This window comes from Myotis nattereri (genome assembly GCF_964212035.1).
Source record: "Myotis nattereri genome assembly, chromosome: 1".
Classification (NCBI taxonomy): domain Eukaryota; kingdom Metazoa; phylum Chordata; class Mammalia; order Chiroptera; family Vespertilionidae; genus Myotis; species Myotis nattereri.
Window position 1 is genome coordinate 220717590 of NC_138075.1, and position 22926 is coordinate 220740515.

The window sequence follows — 22926 nt, forward strand, 5'->3', positions numbered from 1 at the left end:
AGAAAACCAGTATTGTGACTATGAGATGACAGTATTTCATTTCTATAACGTTGGCTTCCTAATCACTGAAATAAATTATTTCCCCAGAGACGATATTTTTTCCCCCACCAACCATATCCCAGAAGCTAGAAATCTTTCTCTGTGTTAACATTAGCAAGAACCATCCAAGGAAAAACTTGCAGGTAATTTCTTGCTGGTAAGCCCTCTCCCTGTTACATCTGGGACATCCTCATTCTTCATGGCATAGCTTAATTATTGATTACTCTGCTCTCTCGTCCCTTTTGTCAAATCTCCTGCTCAGAAAAAGCATTCACTATCCATCCATCCATTCATACATCTGTTTATCCATGCTTCTATTTATTTCCTCAACATTTATTATTAGAATGCTTGTCATGTTCATAACTATTTTCCAGATATAGTGAATAGTGACACCATTGCTGTCTTTATTAGTTAAAGTTTGCTGAGGAAAAGAGAGAAGTGGCCAAGGCTAGTTATGATTCTTAGTGCTATCCTTTGGAGGAAGAATGCAGTGCTATCAGAGCACTTGGGATGGTAATTTAAACAGTCTTTCAAGGTCAAACAGTATTTCCTGGAGGACATCAGAGGCATCTAAACTGAGACCCGAATAGTAAGATTTACAGCAGTTCTCAACCTGTGGGTCGTGACCACTTTGGGGGTTGAACGACCCTTTCACAGGGGTCACCTAAGACCATAGGAAAACACATGTATAATTACATATTGGTTTTGTGATTAATCACTATGCTTTAATTATGTTTAATTTATAACAATGAAATTGGGGGTCTGAGATTTTGTTGCCTACATATGCCGAAGCAATTTCTTCACTGATACTGCTCCTAGGGCATTGGAAACTAAAGAGAAAATAAGCAAATGGGACTAAATCAAAATAAAAAGCCTCTGCACAGCAAAAGAAACCATCAACAAAACAACAAAAAAGCCCACTGCATGGGAGAACATATTTACCAATGTTATCACCGATAAGAGTTTAATCTCCAACATTTATAGGGAACTCATACAACTTAACAAAAGGAAGATAAACAATCCAATCAAAAAATGGGCAAAGCAACTAAATAGACACTTTTCAAAAGAGGACATTCAGAAAGCCAAGAGACATATGAAAACATGCTCAAAGTCACTAATCATCTGAGAGATGCAAACAAAACAACAATGAGGTATCATCTCACATCTGTCAGAATGGCTATCATCAACAAATCAACAAACGACAAGTGCTGGAGAGGATGCGGAGAAAAGGGAACACTCATGCACTGCTGGTGGGAATGCAGACTGGTGTAACCACTATGGAAGACAGTATGGAGTTTCCTTAAAAAGTTAAAAATGAAACTCCTATTTGACCCAGTGATCCCACTTCTAGGAATATATCCCAAGAAACCAGAAACACTAATCAGAAAGGATATATGCACCCCTATGTTTAGAGCTGCAGAATTTGCCATAGCTAAGATTTGGAAACAGCCTAAGTGCCCATCAGCAGATGAGTGGATTAGAAAACTGTGGTACATCTACACAATGGAATACTATGCTGCTTTGAAAAAGAAGGCATTCTTACCATTTGCAACAGCATGGATGGAACTGGAAAGCATTATGCTAAGTGAAATAAGCCAGTCAGAGAAAGAAAAATACCACATGATCTCACTCATTTATGAATAATAAAGACCATTATAAACTGATGAACAAAAATAGATATAGAGGCAGAGCAGCATCGAACAGATTGTCAAACTACAGCGGGGAGGTTGGGGAGGGTTGGGGGGTGGGAGGGGGGGTAAGAGATCAACCAAAGGACTTGTATGCATGCATATAAGCATAACCAATTGACACAAGACACTGACGGGTAGGGGAGGCCAGGGGAATGTCAAGGGGTGGAAAAAAAGGAGACATATGTAATACCATTTGTAATACTTTAAGCAATAAAAAATAAAAAACAAAAAAACCAAAAAAACAAAAAAAACACATAGACACAAACAACAGTGTGGTGATAGCCAGAAGGAAAGGGGGACAGGTGGAGGTGGACAATGGGGGTGGGGTGGAGAAGGAAAGAATACTTTCTTGGGGTGATGGGCGCACAATGCAGTGTGCAGATGATGTTTTATTGACTGGTGCACTTGAAACCTGTATGCTTTTGTAAACCAATCTCACCTCAATAAATTCAATTTAAAAATAAAAATTGGGAGTCACCACAACATGAGGAACTGTATTAAAGGGTCACGGCATTAGGAAGGTTGAGAACCACTGGAAAGGAACAGTAAAATGGGAGGAATAGGGAGAATGTTCCAGCTTAGAGACTAGCATGAATTATGGCCAGAAAGCAAAAATATGCAAAGGAAATTAAAAGAAGTTCCACATTTTTGTAGCATAGAAAGATTAAGAATGGTGAACAAACCCTAGAGAGGTAATCTGAATCCAGATCATTCAAGGTCCAGCTAAATCGCGGTTTGAGGATTTGGATATAAGCAAAGAGTGATAAGGAACCACTTAAGGGTTTTACATGATTTGGAGTTTCAAATATTACTGTTAATATTATAGATGTGGCCCAGCTGGTGTGGCTCAGAGGTTGAGCATTGACCTATGAACCAGGAAGTCATGGTTTGATTCCTAGTCAGGGCACATGCCCGGGTTGGGGACTAGATCTCCAATAAGGGGCTTGCAGAAGGCAGCTGATCAATGATTATCTCTCATCATTGATGTTTCAGTCTCTCTCCCTCTCCTCCTTCTTCTCTGAAATCAATAAAAATATATTTAAAAAATATTATAGATATGGATTAGAGCGGGAACTACTCAGGGAAATTTTGATTGTTTCTGGGATCTGATCATGAGATGAGGATGACGCTCCTAAAACAGGCACATGAAGATGGATTCCCAAGATTTAGGAAGTACAATTGGCAGAGATTGGATGTTGGTGGCTAATGATAGGAAGGCATCAAAGATGATTTCTGAGTTGACTTCCAAGTCAGATGATAACCAGTTACTTAAGAGGGGTGGAACCAGAAGAGATGGATGGCCCTAGTCACCAAACTGGCCATATTGCTGGGGTGTGGGTTTTGTAAAAGGATGATGAGGTCCATTTTGGCCTTGCTCAGTGTGAGCTATCAATGGCACATCAAGATGGAGGTGCCAGAAAACAGCATTTGGAATTCAGCCGTACAGAGTGGGGAAGAGCACTCAAAGAGAGTGTGAAGGGTGAGGGGAGAAGCTGGCTGAGAACATACCAAAAGTTCCAGGAAATACAAAAGGGGAGGAGCCAGCATAGAAAACTGGTTGAGAAGTAGTGGGCAAAGAGGCACAAAGAAACGTGGGGGAGAATGTTGGAGAAGCTATTTCAACAATTGCTATTCATTATAGCTCTATGTGAATTTACTTGTCTCCTTCACTAGAATTAAATTTCTTAAGGGCAAGAACCATACCTTTGTATGGCTTGATTCTAGAATTGTATCTGGCAGTCAGTAAATAATCAGTACATGTATATTGAATGGAAAAAAAAGTACAGTGTTCAATAATTGAAGTTATGTTATAATTTGTTATTTTTGTGAAGCAGTAAAACATTTCAATCATCAGGACTGATGAATTCAGATATTGACGGGGCTGTCTGTGGAGGGAGTATGTGTCATACTCATTGCAGTAGTTTACATTCATCTAAATGACCTAAACTTGTGTAACCCTGGGCTTGGGTTAAGAGATCTGTAATAGATGGCAGGTTGCAATTGTGCAGAAGAAAAGCAGTCCCTGGAAGAAATAATGTCCGTCACAATGAACCAGTGTAGATTCCAAGACATTCTGATCAAATGAAGGAAAACATGTCAAATAAGTTGGAAACGATGGGCCATAGGGAAAATGTTGTAATAGGAATCTTGCCGGAAAGAGCCTGTCCAATCAGTTTAGGCAGGAGGTATGTGCCAGGATAGAATGATTTATGTGGAAATTTTGAAAACCTGATCCACACCCTATTGAAATTAGTGGATCATGGGAATAATATGTGGTTATTATGTCCAAAGTCAAAGGGTTTGGTTTACTATTCTCAGTAGACTATCAAGCAGGTAGTGAAGGAGATGAGAATATTCCTCCCAGAGAAAGAAACATAAAGGCCAAAATTTCTCATAAAAGCAGAATGCACTTGAAAATCAGTAAGTTTGATACCTAATTTATAGGCAGTTGTGTGTAATGGAAAGAGGAGATATTTTGGAGTCCCACTAAATGGTTTTCAAATCCCGATGTAGCCAAAATCAAATTATATGACCTTGAGAAGGATATTTAACCTCTTGGGTGTCACAGTTTTCTCATTTGTAAAACTGGCATATTTCCCAACTTTTCAGGTTGTTCTAAGTTGATTAACTCATGAAATGTATATAAAGGGCCTTGGCAGTGTCAGGATTGTATATGCTCAATAAAACCTGATTTTCCCAATATGTGACCATACTTTCCAAATGGCACTCGGTTATATCACAGGCATGTAAAGATAGTGGTACTATTTTATTGGTTATTAAATCTTTATGTATTTTAAAAAGATATATTTTTCCAAATTATTTAAAGAGCAAACAAATCTCATTTAACCCTGAAATTGCATTCTATGGTATAGATGCAGGTTAAAGCAATCGTGATAGCCCAGCTGCTGTGGCTTAGTGGTTGTCTGTGGACCTATGAACCAGGAGGTCTGGGTTCAAATCCCAGTTAGGACACATGCCCAGGTTGTGGGCTCGATCCTCAGTAGGGGGCATGCAGGAGGCAGCTGATGGATGATTCTATCTCATCATTGATGTTTCTATCTCTCCCTCTCCTTTTCTCTCTGAAATCAGTAAAAAAATATATTTTTAAAAGCAGTTATGATAGACAACATATATGATTCTGTAACTTGTATTGCTCTGCCTTAACACACATTATAGCAATAACAATGATAACAACAAAAACATATGTTCAAAACCAAAATAAATATTAACTTGTGATGTATGCTGTAAGCAAAACTTTTCCTGGAAATACAGGCAAAGTGAATAGATAAGATTTTATATTAGTCTGGCATGATGGAGAGTCAGAAGTTATAAGGAAGGTCATAGGAAATTGAAAAAATTGCTGCCAGCTATTTTCAGCAATGCCACAGAAAGCAAGAGAACCCAGGGGTCTCCAAGTTAGTGAATTAAACTTAATTACTGCCTATATATGACACAAAGTACTACTTAATAAGGAATTATAAGAAAACACACAAGTAAAGAGCAAAAACAGCAATGTAAGTGAAAAAGTCTTCCTAAGATTCTTAAACTAGAATGACAAAACATAGCAACAAAGGCATGTGTTTGTATTGTAAACAAAAAGTGAGTTGAATAGAATTCCCATGAAAATTGTCTGACTTGGGCTTGACATTGATGAAACTTTAGAATCACATCAACCCTCTGAGTTATGATGCTATGAGTTGTTAAACTAATGAAACATTCTTGTTTTATTTATAGTGTTACTGTTTATTTCCTATACTAGTGGCCTGGTGCACAGAATTCATGCACATTAAAAGGAAATTAATTAGAGGAAATATTTTAAAATTGCTATTTGCCCTTTCTCTATAATAGAAGTGTCAGAGATGAAAGAAAATTAGTAAAATGTATAGGAAAATCTCCCTCTTGTTAGAGTCTGGGGCACGCCGTGGGACCCAGAGTCAAGTCCCCGCCCATCACCTGCACAAGCTTCAAAAATGCTGGAGACCCAGACCCGGCCTCCCCCACCCCCATTGGGTGAGATCCAGACCCGGCTGGCCCCACCCACATTGGGTGAGACCCAGATCCGGCTGGCCCCAACCCTGTCAAGCCCCTCTGGGCGTTGGTTACAACCTCAGGTCCCCTGGCCCAGCGCTGGGTGGGGGGCTGCAGTCTCAGGTCCCCTGTCAAGCCCCACCAGGCAGGGGACACAGCCTGAGGTTCCCGTCAAGCCCCGCTTGGTGGGGAGCATGGCCTGAGGTCTCCCAGCCTGGCACTGCGGTGGGGGGTGCGGCCTGAGGTCCCCCACCAGGCCCCGCCGGGTGGGAGGCATGGCCTGAAGTCTCCCAGCCCAGCGCTAAGGTGGGATCATGGCCTGAGGTCCCCTGTCCTGGCCAGGCGCCATGCAGCCTCAGGTTCCTGCTGTTCAGTCCTGACGTTATGGCGTCCTGGCTAATTTGCATATTCCTCTATTATTAGTATAGATTCTTCCACTAGGATAGAGTTCCATGCTGACTTCTTTATTCCCAGAGTGACTGGGACCAAGTTGATGCTTGAGTAAAATTTAATAAATATCAGCTGCAAAGTAGTCCTAAAAGTTCATAATACTACATAGTATAGAGCTCAGTATACTGACTTCTCTTCCTTCCCCTACTGTACTTCTAGAGAAGGCATAGTTGGCATGGTTCTGGCTGTTACCTACCTTGATAGGATACTGGGATTTGGGGCTCACTGAGAGTCTCTTCTATTCCAACCCCAAATGCCAGTCTTGGAGGACCATTTCTGTTAAAAATTCAAAGATACGATGCTTTAGATTAACAATGACATATAATGATATTTATTATAAGCTTTATGATGGCAGGAAAGACATTCCTTTTGTTCACAATTACAACGTTCTTCATAGCAGTAGGGAGTACAAAACAATACCCGTTTGTTGAATAATGAATAATTAATCATGATGATGATAATAAAAAATGTTTCTTAATAGGTTATGTTCTGTCATTCTGATAAACATTTTAATTAACATCTATTCTAATTTCTTATATAATAATTTGGGTTACATACTGTTTTTACCCCCTCACTCAGGGGGTAAAAACTGAGAAAAAAGACTGAGAGGAATGAGATAATAAGTTTCATAAACTCATATAGGTAACAAGTATGGAGCTGGGACTTGAATCAAGGGTTTTCAGATTCTAGAACCATACTCTCAAATTCACCAGCATTACTTTGGACAAGGCCTCGATTCCTTTTTCATGCCAGTTGTCTTTTGTGTGTGTGTCATCCTCACTGGCTGCACCCTTCAGTGCAGGTGTAGGTAGCCCTATCTGTGGGCACTGAAACCAGGTTTACTAGTAAGCACCTCAAGGTTTCCTTTTTCAAGAATGTAAAACACAGTTGTTATAAAACTGACTTTTGATCCTCTTAGATTGTCTGATAAGCCACGTATAATGTCTGAGCTAATCTTTTCTGAAAGCTCTTTGGGAAAATTGCTGTTAACACTCAGGTCTGACAGTTTAATGCTATTACACTACAGAATATATGTTCTTTCCCCAAATAAACATGCTTTACAATAGCAATACAGATGTCCACAAGGGGCAAGGTTATCAGGAGACAATTAGGCCCCAGAGAGATTACAGGCTCTTAGATCATGAGATCAGTATTGCAAGCCTGCCTTATTAAATAATTGTAAGAAAGTAAAAGTCAACTATAAATACACACATTTCCCTGTAATTATTTTTAAAAGTACAAACCCAAGGTACATGCCGATGTGCTCAGATGATAAGGTCTCTCTCTCCATTACCTAAGATGTCTAAATATAACTTAGAAAACCAACTTTCAAACTGAATTTTAAATAATGTGAAAAGAAAGACACTTCCTTCTTCCTTTGTAACATTTTTTAGATTAGCTGTTTTAAGGACATTTAAAACCCTGGCAAATGAATGGCTGAGCTCCAATAAATAATTCTCCCACCCTGCTTCATATTCCATAAAATATATAAAACAAATATCACATGATCTCCCTTATATGTGGAACCTAATGAACAAATTAAATTGACAAACAAAATAGGACCATACAGATGGAAGCATGGGGCAGACTGACAGATCTCGGAGGGAAGCAGGGAGGGAGGGTGGGAAGAGATTAATCAAAGAGCTTACATGCATGCTGTATATGCATAGCTCATGGACACCGACAATAGAGAGGTGAAGGCCTGGCGTGGGGCCCAGGAAGGTGGATGGAAGAAAAGGAGGGAAAATGGGGGGTCATCTATAATACTCTTAACAGTAAAATAAATTTTTAAAATGAAATATTTATTATTTCCTAAAACACACACACACACACACACACACACACACACACACCAAGAAAATACTAACTATGTGTAATTCTCCAAGTATTTCTCTGTATTATTTTTTTAGCAGTGGGGGGTTAGTGACACTAACTTTAGTTAAGTTCTGATAACACACTCCCATCGGACCAGCCTGTCTCTGTATTTTTTACATAATATTCCCTTGCCCTGAAAGATCTTCCCCTCTCCCTCTACTAAAGTAGTTAACCTGAAATTGACATCAACCTGAGAAACATCTGCATCTTCAAACGTGGCTTTATTGTCAGGTTTGTAAAACTTTCCCCGGCTACCACTAACCATCCCATCTCCTCAACATCTGAATGTTTAAATATTTCTTTGGCGATTAATTTTAATCACATAGTTATCTGTGTGCATTATACTCTACATGTATAGACATATGGCTACATTAGATCAAGAGAAAGAAGCATAAGCCACCAGTCTCTACCACAGTGCTGAGCACAAAGCATGTCCTCAGTAAGTATGTATTAAAGAAATGAATCAAGAGATGAATAAGGTGAGGTTGTCTAAAGCAGGTAAAGCTCAGCCATACACAAGGGGAATGCTTTTCCTTAGATGCAGGTCCATCGTTCATTGCTTCCATCCTCAGTCCAAGAGTAGGGCTTTTAGGGCTGTTCTCCTAACAAGAGGGTATGGAGTCAAGTGGAAGGTTTGGAACATTAAGATTCACATTCCTATGCAAACAGCAGTCATTTGTATTTAAGCTCCCTGAGGGACCTGGCTTGTCTTATTTGATGCTGTATCCACAGTGCCTAGAACACCGCTTGGTACAAAGCAGTCAGCACCTGACTTCAAACCTCTGGGGATACTTTTCCATTTGTTGCTCTTAAAGCAGTTACATAACTTTTCCAGACCATCTCAGACAATTAGTAGTGAACCGGAAATGCAAAATAAGATCTTCTGTGTCCAAGTATATGCATTTTCCATGAGATTATTTCCAGTTTCCAATCAATTCCAGTGAATACGACCATATCAAAGTGCTACTTATCTTTGAACTTGACCTTCTTCAGAATCTCAAGAGCCATGTTTAAGAAGTATCTTCTTCCTTTTGGACCTGGATGCATTTTATAGTTTCCAGATTCTGATATCCTACCCTAATCAAGAAACTGGTTATTTCTACCCCTTCCCCAGGTTTATTGAAGTGCAGTTGACAAATAAAAATAATAAAATTATATATATATATATATATATATATATATATATATATATATACACACACACACACACACACACACACATACATACATACACATATATACAATGTAATAATTCAATATACATATACATTGTGAAATGATTACCATAGTCACGTTAATTGATATATTCATTGCACAGTTACCTTCTTTGGTAACATATATTTTTTTCTATTGGACATATAGCAGTAACCTAACAGAAGGCATTGCACATGGAGTATTTTTAGGTGCATAGAATCTCTGAATTCAGGCAACAGAGACTTACTACAAAGCATTGCCTTGCCCCATTGTTTGCTATAGCCATGTACTTTGCAGACTATGTTATATGTTTGTAGTTCAAAATTGTATTCATTCCACTATTCACTGTATTCCTTTTCAATGCCACATTCAATTAACAAGGATTCCTTTATGTTTATAGTTTCAGGACCTTCACTTCAAAATTTTAACAGAATTTTAAACCTAACAGTAAGAACAACAATTCTTGTCGTGGTTTTGAAGCTTGCTCACTTGGATAGATCTCTCTGTTGAATTGAAATATCCAGAGCTTTTCCAGACACAGAGAGAGAAGAAATATTTTCCAAACTTAGATTTTCCTGTGTTTATTTTAGTCAAGATAAGATAAGTTGTGCTATAAGAACAAATAAGCCTATGAATCGTGATATTTTAGCAGCAACAAAAAGTAATATTTGTTTATGTTGCATATCTAAAATGGGCCATTTCTTAGGCTGGGAGTTGAATCACTCAGAGACTAATGCTGATAGAAGCTGCACAATATTGTGGCTGTACCATCTGGAACATGAGGACCCGGGCTGGCTCTGGAATGGGAAGAGATGGCATGGGGCTGGTATGCCAGTTCCTAAATGCCTCAGTCCTAGAGAAACATTTGTAGATTCTGTGCACATTTCTTTGCCTCTTTGGCCTCCAAAAAACTGGCAAGGAAGTTTAGGATATGTGAGAGAGCAAAGACACATGCATTGATGTATAGCCTTTGCTATACAAACCATTGAAATGTATTTTGAAGTAAACTAAACAAGTATGACCCTTGAGTCTAAGAACAAACTTGCAAGACAGATATAGATTTGCCAGTAATTTAGTTTCCAGTTTGTTAACAAACAAAATAAAAGTTTTTGGATAAATGGTGCTACACATGGTTCATACTGGTTGTTGGATGAACAAGAAAGAAAAAAAGAAAACACCATATTGTGAATGCCATGAGATATTCTTGAAAGAGTATCTTAAAAATAGTACCTTTTTATTTAGCACATTTTTTTTCTAGCTAAAATATTGAAACATTACCCTAGGCCAGTGATGGTGAACCTTTTGAGCTCGGCGTGTCAGCATGTTGAAAAACCCTAACTTAACTCTGGTGCTATGTCACATATAGAAATTTTTTTGATATTTGCAACCATAGTAAAACAAAGACTTATATTTTTGATATTTATTTTAGATATTTAAATGCCTTTTAACAAATAAAAATGAACTAAAAAAATGAGTTTGCGTGTCACCTCTGACATGCGTGTCATAGGTTCGCCATCACTGCCTTAGGCCCTCTTTCTCTCCTTTACTTTCCTTTAGTACACAGAATCTTAGCTGCTGATTTAGTGAAAATGAATGACTTCCATCCACAGTTTTTAATGGAGAAAGGGGCTTATACTGAATAAAGATAAGAATATTGCCCTAGCTGGTTTTTCTCAGTGGATAGAGCATCAGTCTATGGACTGAAGGGTCCCGGGTTCGATTCTAGTCAAGGGCACATGCCCGGATTGAAAGCTCAATCCCCAGTAGTGGGCTTGCAGGAGGCATTGGGTCAATGATTCTCTCTCATCATTGATGTTTCTATCTCTCATTCCCTGTTACTTTGTCTCTGAAATCAATAAAAATATACTAAAAAATAATAATATAGCTCAGCTGATGTGGCTCAGTGGTTGAGTGTCCACCTCTGAACCAAGAGGCCATGGTTCGATTCATGGTCAGGGAACATGCCCGAATTGTGGGCTTGATCCCCAGTAGGGGTGTGCAAGAGGCAGCCAATCAATCATTTTCTCTCATCATTGATGTTTCTATCTCTCTCTCCCTCTCCCTTCCTCTCTGAAACCATATATATATATATATATATATATATATATATATATATATATGTATATATATGTATATTAAGCATAATATGCTAATTAGACTGGATGTCCTTCAGGAGGAAGTCGCAGCAGTGGTGGGGGGCCGAGGCAGAGGCCCCTGGCCGTGACAGCAGTGGGGACCAAGTCTCTTGCATGAATTTGGTGCATCAAGCCTCTAGTCTAGTATATATATATGATGAATCATGATAGCAGGTGTTATCCTCCCTACCACCTCCACTAAACATACTAATAGTTTTTGGAGGTCAATATTTTTTTTCACTCATTTGTTTATTTACTCATTCAAAACAAATAGTATGTGCATACAGTATGCCATGTTTAATTCTAACTCTGCAAATATAGAAATATAGAAATCAGACATGATCCTTGTTGAAACCAGTATTACAAGGAATGTTAAAGAAACTGTTTTAAGAAGAAGAATAAAAAAATATGAATAATAAATGGCAATAACTACATAACTTATCAATAGTTACTTTAAATGTAAATGGAATGAATATTCCAATCAAAAGACATAGGGTTGCTTAATGGCTAAGAAAACAAAACCCATACACATGCTGCCTACAAGAGACTCCCTTCAGATCAAAAGACAAACACAGGCTGAAAAGAAGAGGGTGGGAAGAGCTATTTCATGCAAATGGAAGTGAAATAAAAGCTGTGATAGCAATACTTATATCAAACAAAATACAACAAAGGCTATAAAAGAGACAAGGAAGAACATCTCATATACAGTGGTCAAAATATGGAAGCAAACTAAGTGTGTCCATCAGTAGACCATTGGATAAAGAAGATGTGGTACATATATATAGCAGAATACTAGTTGGCCATAAAATAAATCTTAGCATTTATAACAACATGAATAAACCTAGTCAGACTGAGAAATACAAATACCATGTGATTTCACTTGTATGTAGAGTTTAAAGAACAGAATGAGTAAACAAAACAGAAAAATATTCATAGATGTAGAGAGCAAACTCGTGGTTACCAGATGAGAGGGTTTTGGGTGCTGGGTGACAAAGGTGAAGCGATCAAGAAGTGCAGATTGTCAGCCACAAAATAGTCACAGGGATGTAAAGTATGGGATAGGGAATATAGTAAGAAATATTGTAATAGCTGTGTATGGTGCCACGTGGATACTAGACTTATCGGGATCCTTTCATAATATAAATGTCTAACCACTATGATGTACACCTGAAACAAATATAATATTGAATGTCACCTGTGATTGAAAAAATAAAAAATAAAATAAAAGATCCTTGATACATAACATAAATTCTAATATGGCAGTAGAAATCCAAGAGGCATACTGAGAAGAAAATGAATCAAATAAAACATGCCAATGGGACGGAGAGTGACTGGTAAAAATTCTCCAAAGATATGCAGTTATTCAATATGATGGAACAAAGTGGAGACTATTGCATTTGGCCTTTGAGATTTTATTATTGCCCCTGGTTGAGGAGGGAAGAAATCAAATGACAACTTGTCGAGTGAAATGTGATGAAATGACAGTGAACAGAAGATGCTCTTTCAACGAAGTTGTTTATGAAGAAATAAGTCAGTTGCTTGTGGAGGAGGCAATGGTGAAAGCAGGACTTTGTCATATTTGTTCTTTACAATAAGGAGGTGAATCTGTATTTCTCCTGGCACTCCTATATTTTCCTTATACCTTTTGTAAAAATATCTTTGCTCTGATAGAAAGATAGGTCCTATTTATTGAGCACTTACTATGAGTTTGACAATGTCACAATAATTGTCACAACAATTTAGGGAATCATCAATATTCCTTTTTCCTTAAGTAGCTAACAGGCCCTTCGGGTGGTCCCTGCCTCATGGAGTTCATGCTCTTGTTGATCAATGTCCTGAGTGTGAGTGGAGCCCACGAGAAATGGCAAAGAGAATGGAATATACGTAATTACAGGTACGTGATGATACTGCATTATATTGTAACACCTGTGTTACTGGAGTCTCCCTCTCCTTCTTGCTGGCTTTGAAGACATTGAACTCCATACTGGGGAGTCCCATGTGGCAAGAAGCTGCAGGTGGCTTCTAGGAGATGAGAGGGCCCTCTGGCCAACAGTCAGCAAAAAGCTGAAATCTTCAGTCCTACAGCTGCAAGGAATTGAGTTTTGACAACAGAAGTGAGCATAGATGCAGATCCTTTCCTAGTCATGTCTCAGGTGAGCCTGCCGACCAGGCCACCTTGACAGCAACCTTGTGAGACAACAAATAGAGGATCCAGCTATGCCCAGGAGTCCTGACCTGCAAAGTAAAGACAGTAATACTTCTAGCATTTATTTTGAAGGTGAAATTATGTGTTATATATAAAAAGCCTAAAACCATATAGATACCTAATAAACATTTTTTTTCCTTCCATGTATTTTATTCCCTACCATGTGACACTACCTATATGAGTCTCAGTGATAGGATGAGCCATTTTCACCATGTTTGAGAATCTCTTTTGCTTGTCTTAAGGAAGCCAATACATCTTATTTTTTTAAAAAAAATGTTTTGTTGATTTTAGTGAGAAAGGAAGGGATAGTGAGAGAGAAACATCAATGAGAAAGAAACATCAATTGGCTGCCTCTGGCACACCCACTAGGAATCGAGCCCTCAGCCTAGGCATGTGCCTTGACCAGGAATCGAACTGGGGACCTCTTGGCTCCTGGGTCAACACTCAACCACTGAGCCACACCAGACAGGTACCAACAACTCTTTGAATGTGACACTGGCTTTTAATTTCATCTGTTTTAACATAGATGAAAGTTAGAGTTATGTGCTAAAACACTGCACACTCATATGGCATTTTTATAACCAAGTAGGAAATTCATCTAGTCCAGCTCTTCCTAAAGGCAGTGGTGAAGGAGTTAAAGGGACTGCTGCTGGCAAGTCCCCTTAAATCAAGTGCCTGTTACCAACAATGGAAAACTAGTCATGGGGAGGGGTGATGGCAGGACGAGGTGAAATAAATAGTCCTTCTCCCAAGCACAGATCTCACTTCTATAGGCAAGAGGGGAATCGCAGAGGCACTCATAAAGGGTTCTTTATGCAAAGCATTTCAAAGGGTTATGATGAAACTTCAATATAAAATACACTCTTAGCATATTAGCCGGCAGCTAAGGCTAGACAAATAAGAACATTTTCAATTTGCTCTTAAAAGTCTCCAAGGAGCTGGAAGTTCTTACAGCTGCAGAGAGAAAAAAGGTGAGCTTGAATGCAGCCTGAAGAAAATAGCCCATCCTTATTGAATCAAGTTGAACAGGGGCCACTCCTGGAAAGCAAATCCCTGAAGATGGATGGTATGTGAGCAGCAAGAGTCTCTGAAGAGGAAGAGAGGTTTGGCTTGTAGAAATCTCTGAAAATCAGGGATGAAGTCTATAAATGAGTCAAGGATCTCAGAGAAAAGAAAGACCACTTCATTAAGTGCAGACAATAAATACCGCTGGGTCCCCGGGAAGACTCTCACTAATCCCAGAGTCTCTGGAATTAAATGTCAGGGCTGGTGCAGCATGTGTACAAGTCTTTTCTTTGAATCTTGCAGCTGAAACCCCGACAGAAAACTGATTTTCAGGTTCACACTAAATTCTTAAGCAGAATAAGAGCCTGGTTTGGAGGAAGTCAAAAGCAGAAGGATACATGTAGCAAAAAAAGAACACATAAAAGCTCTCAGAACAAAGCTCTACATTTTGCAGTTTTGAATTATTGAGACACTGGCTTAACTGAATTTTTGCAACAGACATATTCAGTTATTGCTTTAAACACTCAGAGAGATGACTATATTAGAGCTTCCCAATGGAGTACCACAATGGAAGCCAGAAATAACATGACTTGTAAAAAAAAAAAATATGAGGCTGTTGCCGCGTCTTTTTAATGAATTGTAAAATGATGCCATATCAGGAGAAAGTTACGTTTGCCTTGAATTGTTTTGCTTTTGGTTTTATCTTCAAAATATATTGAGATTCTAACCACTTATTAACCTTTTCGCTGCTACCACACCTGTTCATGATGGCATTGTCTCTCTGAAACTAGTGTAGTGCCTCTTCTCTCAAAACTTAGCTCCCCAAAGCCTATTCTCTATGCAAAATACAAATTGATCTTTGTACATAGAATTAATGTTATGTCCTTCTTTTGCTAAAAGTCCATCTTGACTTGATCTCCCATTCAGAATGAAACCCAAATCCTTTCCATGACTTACCAGGCTCTTCATGATCAGACCAGTGACATCTCTGACTCCATCTGCTGCCACTCTCAGCCTCCCAAGGACCTTCCATCACCAGACAAGTAAATGATAGAATGAGGTTGCTCCCCCATGTCTTTACAACCCCATACTGCTTATGACCACAACACCCTTCTCTTGATAATGGCCTGCTGAGCCAGGCCAGGGTGGCTCAGTGGATGAGCTTCAGCCTATGAACTAAGAGGTCATGGTTCAATTCCCAGTCAGGGCACATGCCCAGGTTGCAGGCTCAATTGGTGCAGGAGACAGCTGATCAATTATTCTCTCTCATCATTGATATTTCTATTTCTCTCCCCCTCTCCCTCTCTGAAATATATATATATATATTGGCATGCTGAATCTCAATGGTCACTTTTAATTTTCTAATATTTCAGGACTATCAGTATGTTAAATAATTTATCATAAAAAAATTGCCTGGGATCAAGAATAAACTTTTGTTTTAGAAGTCAAATATTTTTTGTTTCTAGATTTCTGATGCCTGTTAATTTCATGATTCCTCACAAGCCACCCGTATTGCCACAATTAATGATCAATTCTCAGTCCTTGTCTCACTTTACCTTTTGGGAGCATTTATCCTAATTAATCACTTCTTCCTGAAAGTACCTTCGTTACTTGCCTTCCCTTCGTGTTGTTCCTACTCCTTAGCTGTCTCCTCTGCTGCCTCATGCTTATATTTTTAACCTCTAGATAGTGGTGTGTCCCAAGGCTCAGTTCTTAAATATTATTGCCTCTTTATTCACTCCTAATCTCTAGATGACCTTGTCCTATCTCATGTGTTAATATACTATGCCTATATGTGCGTAGCTGTCAAAATTAGATCAGCAGCTCTAGCCATTTTCATGGATGCCATACTCATACATGTGGAAGCCCATTCAATTTCTCTATTCAGATGTCTGAAATATCTCAAGATTAACATGTCCCAGACTTTAATTTTTAAAATATATTTTCATTGATTTCAGAGAGAAAGGGAGAGAGAGACAGAAACATCAATGATGAGAGAGAATCATTGATTGGCTGCCTCATGCACACCCCCTACTGGGGATCGAGCCCAAAACCTCAACCAGGGCATGGGCCCTGACCAGAATATGAACTGTAACCTCCTGGTTCATACATAGGTCGATATGTAATCACTGAGCCACACCAGCTGGGCAGCATGTCCCAGACTTTAAATATCGAAATTTGTTCCTACTCAGTAATCCCCATCTTAATATATTGCATTTGTATTTTTATCTGATGCTAAGGTTCCATAAAGTAGCATCCTTTGCTACTTTCTTTTTTTCATATTTCACATTCAATATGTTGAGGTATCCTTTTAAGGTTATCTCCTACTGATCTCTCAAATCTGGCCACTTCTCACCATCTCAATTCATATATCACCCTTATCAAAGCTAACAATTTCTCTCATTTTGACTATTGAAAATCCTTCCTAAATAATCTCCTTGATTCCACTTTTTCCTTGACTTCCTTCAGTCTATTCCCCACAAAGCAACCAGAGTGATTATTTCAAGCACAAATCAAATCATAACCTTCCCCCAACCTTCCAATTACTTCATATCAAACATAGAATAAAACCCAAAGTCCTTACCATAGCTTAGAAGCTCCTACATGATTTGACCCTTGGCTATGGATCTAAGTTCCTTTCCTACCACTCTTCTCTCTGCTCATACACACAGCCACACATGCTTCCTGCCTCCCTGTTCTGTAAACACACTGAGCCTGCCGATAATGTGTGGCCTTTGCACTTGCTGTTATTCTTTCCTGCATACCTGGTCATGTACTTCATTCAACGATTTACTGAAATGCAACCTCTTCTTGACAACTTCCTTCACATCCCCATCTAAAATGTCAACCTCTAGTATAATTGACACTTTCCTTATTATATTTTTATGTCACTACCTCATGTAATGTATTTATTAACTTATTTTTCCTACTAGCATATTAGCTCTAGGAAGGCTGTATTGTTCATTATTTATTCTCAGTGCATAGAATAGTACATGGAAATATTAGGTATACAACTAATGTCTTTTATTAAATGCATGATATTTTACAATTCACTGAATACCTGTATTTCATTATTAATGTTGAATGAAAAATTATAAGCAATGACTATATTTAATATTTTTAAGGTAACTAGCTGTGTTTCTTATCTACCTAATGCTTTATTTATATATTTTTTTCTTTAATAAGGTATTTTTCTTTCTATGAATACTCTTCTATAACTTATTTATTTGGTTATTTTAAACATCCTTGTTTTGTTTTGTTTTGAATCTTCATTGTTGAAAGTATTACATATGTCCCCTTTTTCTCTCCATTGACCTCTTCTAGCCCCCCCTGCTCCAGGCCTGCACCACACTATTATCTGCATCCATGGGTTATGCATACAAGTTCTCTGGTTGATCTCTTCCCACCATCTACCCACCCCCTCCTTCCCTCTGAGATTCTAAGTCTGTTCCATGCTTCTATATCTCTGGATCTATTTTGTTCATCAGTTTTTTTTGTTCATTAGATTCCACATATGCGTGAGATCATATGATACTTGTATTTCTCTGACTAGCTTACTTCACTTAGCATAATACTCTCCATGTCCATCCGTGCCATCTCAAAGAGTAAGAGATCCTTCTTTTTTACTGCTGCATAGTATCCTGTGGTGTAAATGAACCACAGCTTTTTTACCCACTCATCTACTGATGGGCACCAGCTTATTTTAAAATCCTTGCCAGTACATGTAAAATATAGTTTAACTTAAGTGAATTTATAACCCAATAATTGGTTTTTGTTGGTTAGATCACTTGTATTCAATTTAAGTAAAAATGATTAAGCAGATTCTTGGCTTCAAAAAGGTAAAAGTAAGATGGTAGCTTTCCTGGAATTTTACTACCAATTCAAATTGACATTTAATTATGGTTCTTTTATGGCTTGAGAACATAGAATGGATACTATATGAAAACATAATATAATCTTAGACTACATATATTTATAGTTTACCATTTTTTGACAGGTGGACAATTATTGGAGCTATATGCATTTGTGTAATAGAGATGACTTTATTTCATTTGGTTTCTTTCTGATAATGTTTGGGATTTTTTTCACATTAATTGCAGGTCCACTGTTTGACCAGACCTGACACTTGTAATATGTGTGATATCTTATTTACTTATTTATAAATTATCTCATAACAAACTATGAGATCCATGTCTAAATGGCTATAATCATTCAAATAATCTTGGAAAATAATGGATAACATTATAAAGGTCAATACCCAAGCAGGAAATTATTTTGACCAGCGAGGTTGAGAATTTATTAAGAATTACCCTTTCATGCTGTTACCAGATATGTCTCTCCAAGGTCATTTTCTCTGTCCAATATAAAGCACATAAAAATTCAAGTATACAGTGACTGTCAATTATAGTTCTCTGAAAGAGTGAATATACTTTTACATAAAAACATTAAAAATGTTTAGTCTGCTTCTAAGAAATAGTGTTTATATTCACAAATGAAATAAGAACATGACACTAGAGCATGCAAGGAAGTTGAAACTTCAGAGATGATTGAGGTGTCATCAAGGGAAGGAAAAATGTATAAATTTCAAGCTAATCCATGTTCAGACTGAATATGATATGTAAATGACCTTATCCACAGACCTTGAATGTTGAAATAGACCATATTTCCAACAAAATGGATGATTTTGAAAAAATTTTGATTTTACAGTCCTCAAGAAACTGAGGAGTTAGCAAAAGTAATTCAAGGGAAAGAGCTATTTCCAAATCAAATGGAAATAGAAGAATAAGTAAAATAATGCTAATAAATCCAGATAATAAGCATAGTTTATTTCAAAGCATAGCTATTATTAAATAAACCCAAATAAGGGAATTATTTAGCAAGCAACACATTTCAGTAAACCAATGCTAATGTTACTGAATCTGAAAAAATTGGTGGATTTCATACATTATTAAACATTAATCAATTCATGATTTGTCCAGCATTGTACAATGATAAGAATGACCTACATCTTCATGTGTCATGGGGTAGGCATTTATTTTTTTAAGTATGATGCCTTTCTGGAATTTATACTAGAACAATAATAATACTTAAAATATTTTGCGTAATATTTTACATCTACAAAAACACTCTATCCTCATGGAAGCTTTACAAATAATTAGGATAGTAATAATTATTTCCATTTTAAAGAAGATAAGCTAGGCTTTTTGAGGCCCCATTAATTTACTCAAGACTATATCTCTAGTTAGTACAGAGAAAAGATTAAACTTAATCACAGATTTTTTGACTCCTTTTATGGAATCCATTCTTCACAGTGAAACACAAAATGCCCCCTCCTCTTAAAGGGGACATTTGACCCTTATTTCTCAGTACTTGTCAACACCAACATATGGCTCATCATGCTATATCTAAGTGCAAAAATAAAAATAAAACTAGAAGGCAATAAATATTAAAAACTGCATCAAATTAGAAGTCAGTGTTTTAAATAGTTCTTTAGATCAGTTTTTTAAGGCATTAAAAACACAACAAAAACTTTTGAAAAGAATAATAAGAACTAAGTTTTATAGGAGCACTAATTAGTGATTAAAAGTTTGCAAATATAAACTCAGGGATTAGTCCGGGGCAGCCATTTTTAATTTTCTATACCAGTTGGGAAATCTATCTAGGGCACTTTATTTAGCTCATTAACATATCTTAGGAAACAAAATAAATTATTTGTCAGAAAGAATTATCTGGAAAGAAATTAGTGAGCTCAGTGTTGCATATCTGTGTGGATATTGCCACACCGAAATTAATTACAATTATTAATAACGGTGTTCTCTAGGGATGCTACTTCTGCCACCCAAATAAGTCATTCTGTGTTCAGGCTGAATGCAGTCTGTATTTTCTTTGAATGCTATTGCATAATTTAAGAAGTCTGGAAATAACAGTAACTTGGATCAAAGATTTTAGAAAAGTAAGAACATATTAGAAATGCAGCTATTCATAATCAGAATTCTAACCTGTAGTAAGAATATAGGTTAGCAACACCAGCAAGAAACAACTGGCCTTTGAAACAGTGTAATATCTGGCAGTATTTCTCACCTAGAGAATTCTGTTATTAATAATTCTATGAATATTAATGGGTGCTTTCCATTTACATGACAGAGAAAATAGCCATAATTGATATGGAATTATTAAATGACAGTCTATCACAGCTGGGCAAAACTGGTTGCATTTAGCTGGATGACGGCTGAAATATTGGACTTCGTATAAATAAAACAAGTTATTTTTTTGTGACCTTTTTCTCTTCTTTGTCAATAACCCCTTATATTGAGAAAATTACCTAGGTGTTGCGCTTGATCATTTGAATGAATTTGTCGGAAAGCAGATCTTGCCCATGTCAGTCATTTTTTCTGAGGCTGAGGGGGAGAAGATTGTGTGACGTCACAGAGCCAGGGCACCAGAGACTCTGAAAGTGACACCATTTCGTAGCAAGTGTTCAGACACACCATTGGAAAGTCAATGATGTCTAGTGCTACATTCCAGACTCTCATCTTTGCTAAAGTTGATTCAGTCTTTAGCAATCAGTAAAGGCTTTAGAAGTAGAAGAATAGTTGCTCCCTTTTTTGAACGTGCAACTACAGAATTTGGAAATTACATCTATCTGTATAGATTTCACATCACAGTAATTCCGTATGTTCATCTTAGACCAAAGATTTCTTTACCAATGATGCTACTAACAAAACATTTCCTGACCATTTTAGAGGCAAGAATAGCTACCACGTTCATAGTGTGAACTATGTTCCAATTGTAGTGTTTAGAAAGCCTCTTACTAGATGTCGAATGGAGTAGTTTTGGTGGCCTCTGAATTTTGGCTAAGGTTCTTGATACACCTATGCTGTTTTTTCCAAGATAGTTATATTGTTCCAGACATTATGATCCCCTGTTATAAGAGAATTTTATATCTTTAAAATTATAAATGTAGAGTTATGGAGGTTGGGAATTTTTTAATATATATTTTTATTTATTTTAGAAAGGGAGGGAGAAGGAGAGAGAGATGGAAACATCAGTGATGACAGAGAATCATTAATCAGCTGCCTCCTGCATGCCCCATGCTGGGGATCAAGCCTACAACCTGGAATATGCTGAGAATCAAACTGTGACCTCCTGGTTCATAGGTCCACGCTCAACCACTGAGACACGTTGCTGGGTGAAATATTTGATAGAAGAAATAAGGCTGTGTTACTTCCCTTTCATGTCTTATCATGAAGAAGATAAATAACATTTTTAACTTACAGTGTTCCTGATAATTCGGTGGGTACTATTTGAATATGGACTTGTGAAAATTAGGACACTCATTCTGCCAATGGGGCAAGAGGCATTGTGAGAAGAAAGTTCTTGGAAGAACTTTGGGGTTTGGGGACATATGTGACTATAGAGATTGCTGTCTTGCTGCTCAACTACACAATTTGAAGACAAGCAGTTTCCGTGGCCCAGAGAGACTCTGAGGGGAGGAGAGGGGCTTCAAAAGAGATGCACAATTCTGCAGTGACTTGGAAACTCGTAACAGAGCCTAGGTTTAGAAGCCTTCTGCAATGGAAGCATAACAGTCAAGAAACATACGACAATATCATACAGATATGAAATGTGTGCCTTTTCTTCTAAGATAACCTCTTTCCTCTAAGATGACCCTGTCTCTGGAGGTAGTTGATGGTAGAAAAATAGTGATGGACTCAACCACACTCCTTCCTCGAGTGGATTTTACTAGTATGCCTCAATTTTAGCAACTGGAGTGTATTTAATTGTATGTGAAATCAAAGCATTGATATGAGGGAAAAATCTAGGCCAAAATATTAAATCCTAAAAGTGAATCATAAGTATTAAAACTGGTTATTTTTTTATTTTTATAGCCAAAATGATGTGTGTCAAGATATCAGCCCAAGTTATAATGCAGAAATAGGAGAGGGAGAATTGACACAGTATGGGTGAGCAGCAGGATGGAAAAGAGATAGTCATTTCCTGTCTGTACTTTCATCAGCTTACCTTGGTTATGTTCACTGAAGGTATCTCATTTAATTCCTACAGCAACCCTCTTTAATAGATATTATCAACCCCTTCTTTTCAGATGACCTTCTGAGGCTTCAGGGAGCCACTAAGAAACCAGGATTGCACCTGATAAGTCTAGATCAGCTCTGGGATGTAGAATTTAGTAACGTTCAACAGAATTGTCTGTAATAATAATAATAATAATAATAATAATAATAATAATAATATTTACATGAATGATACAGGATGCTGTCCAATTGTTATAAGTGGCTCTTGA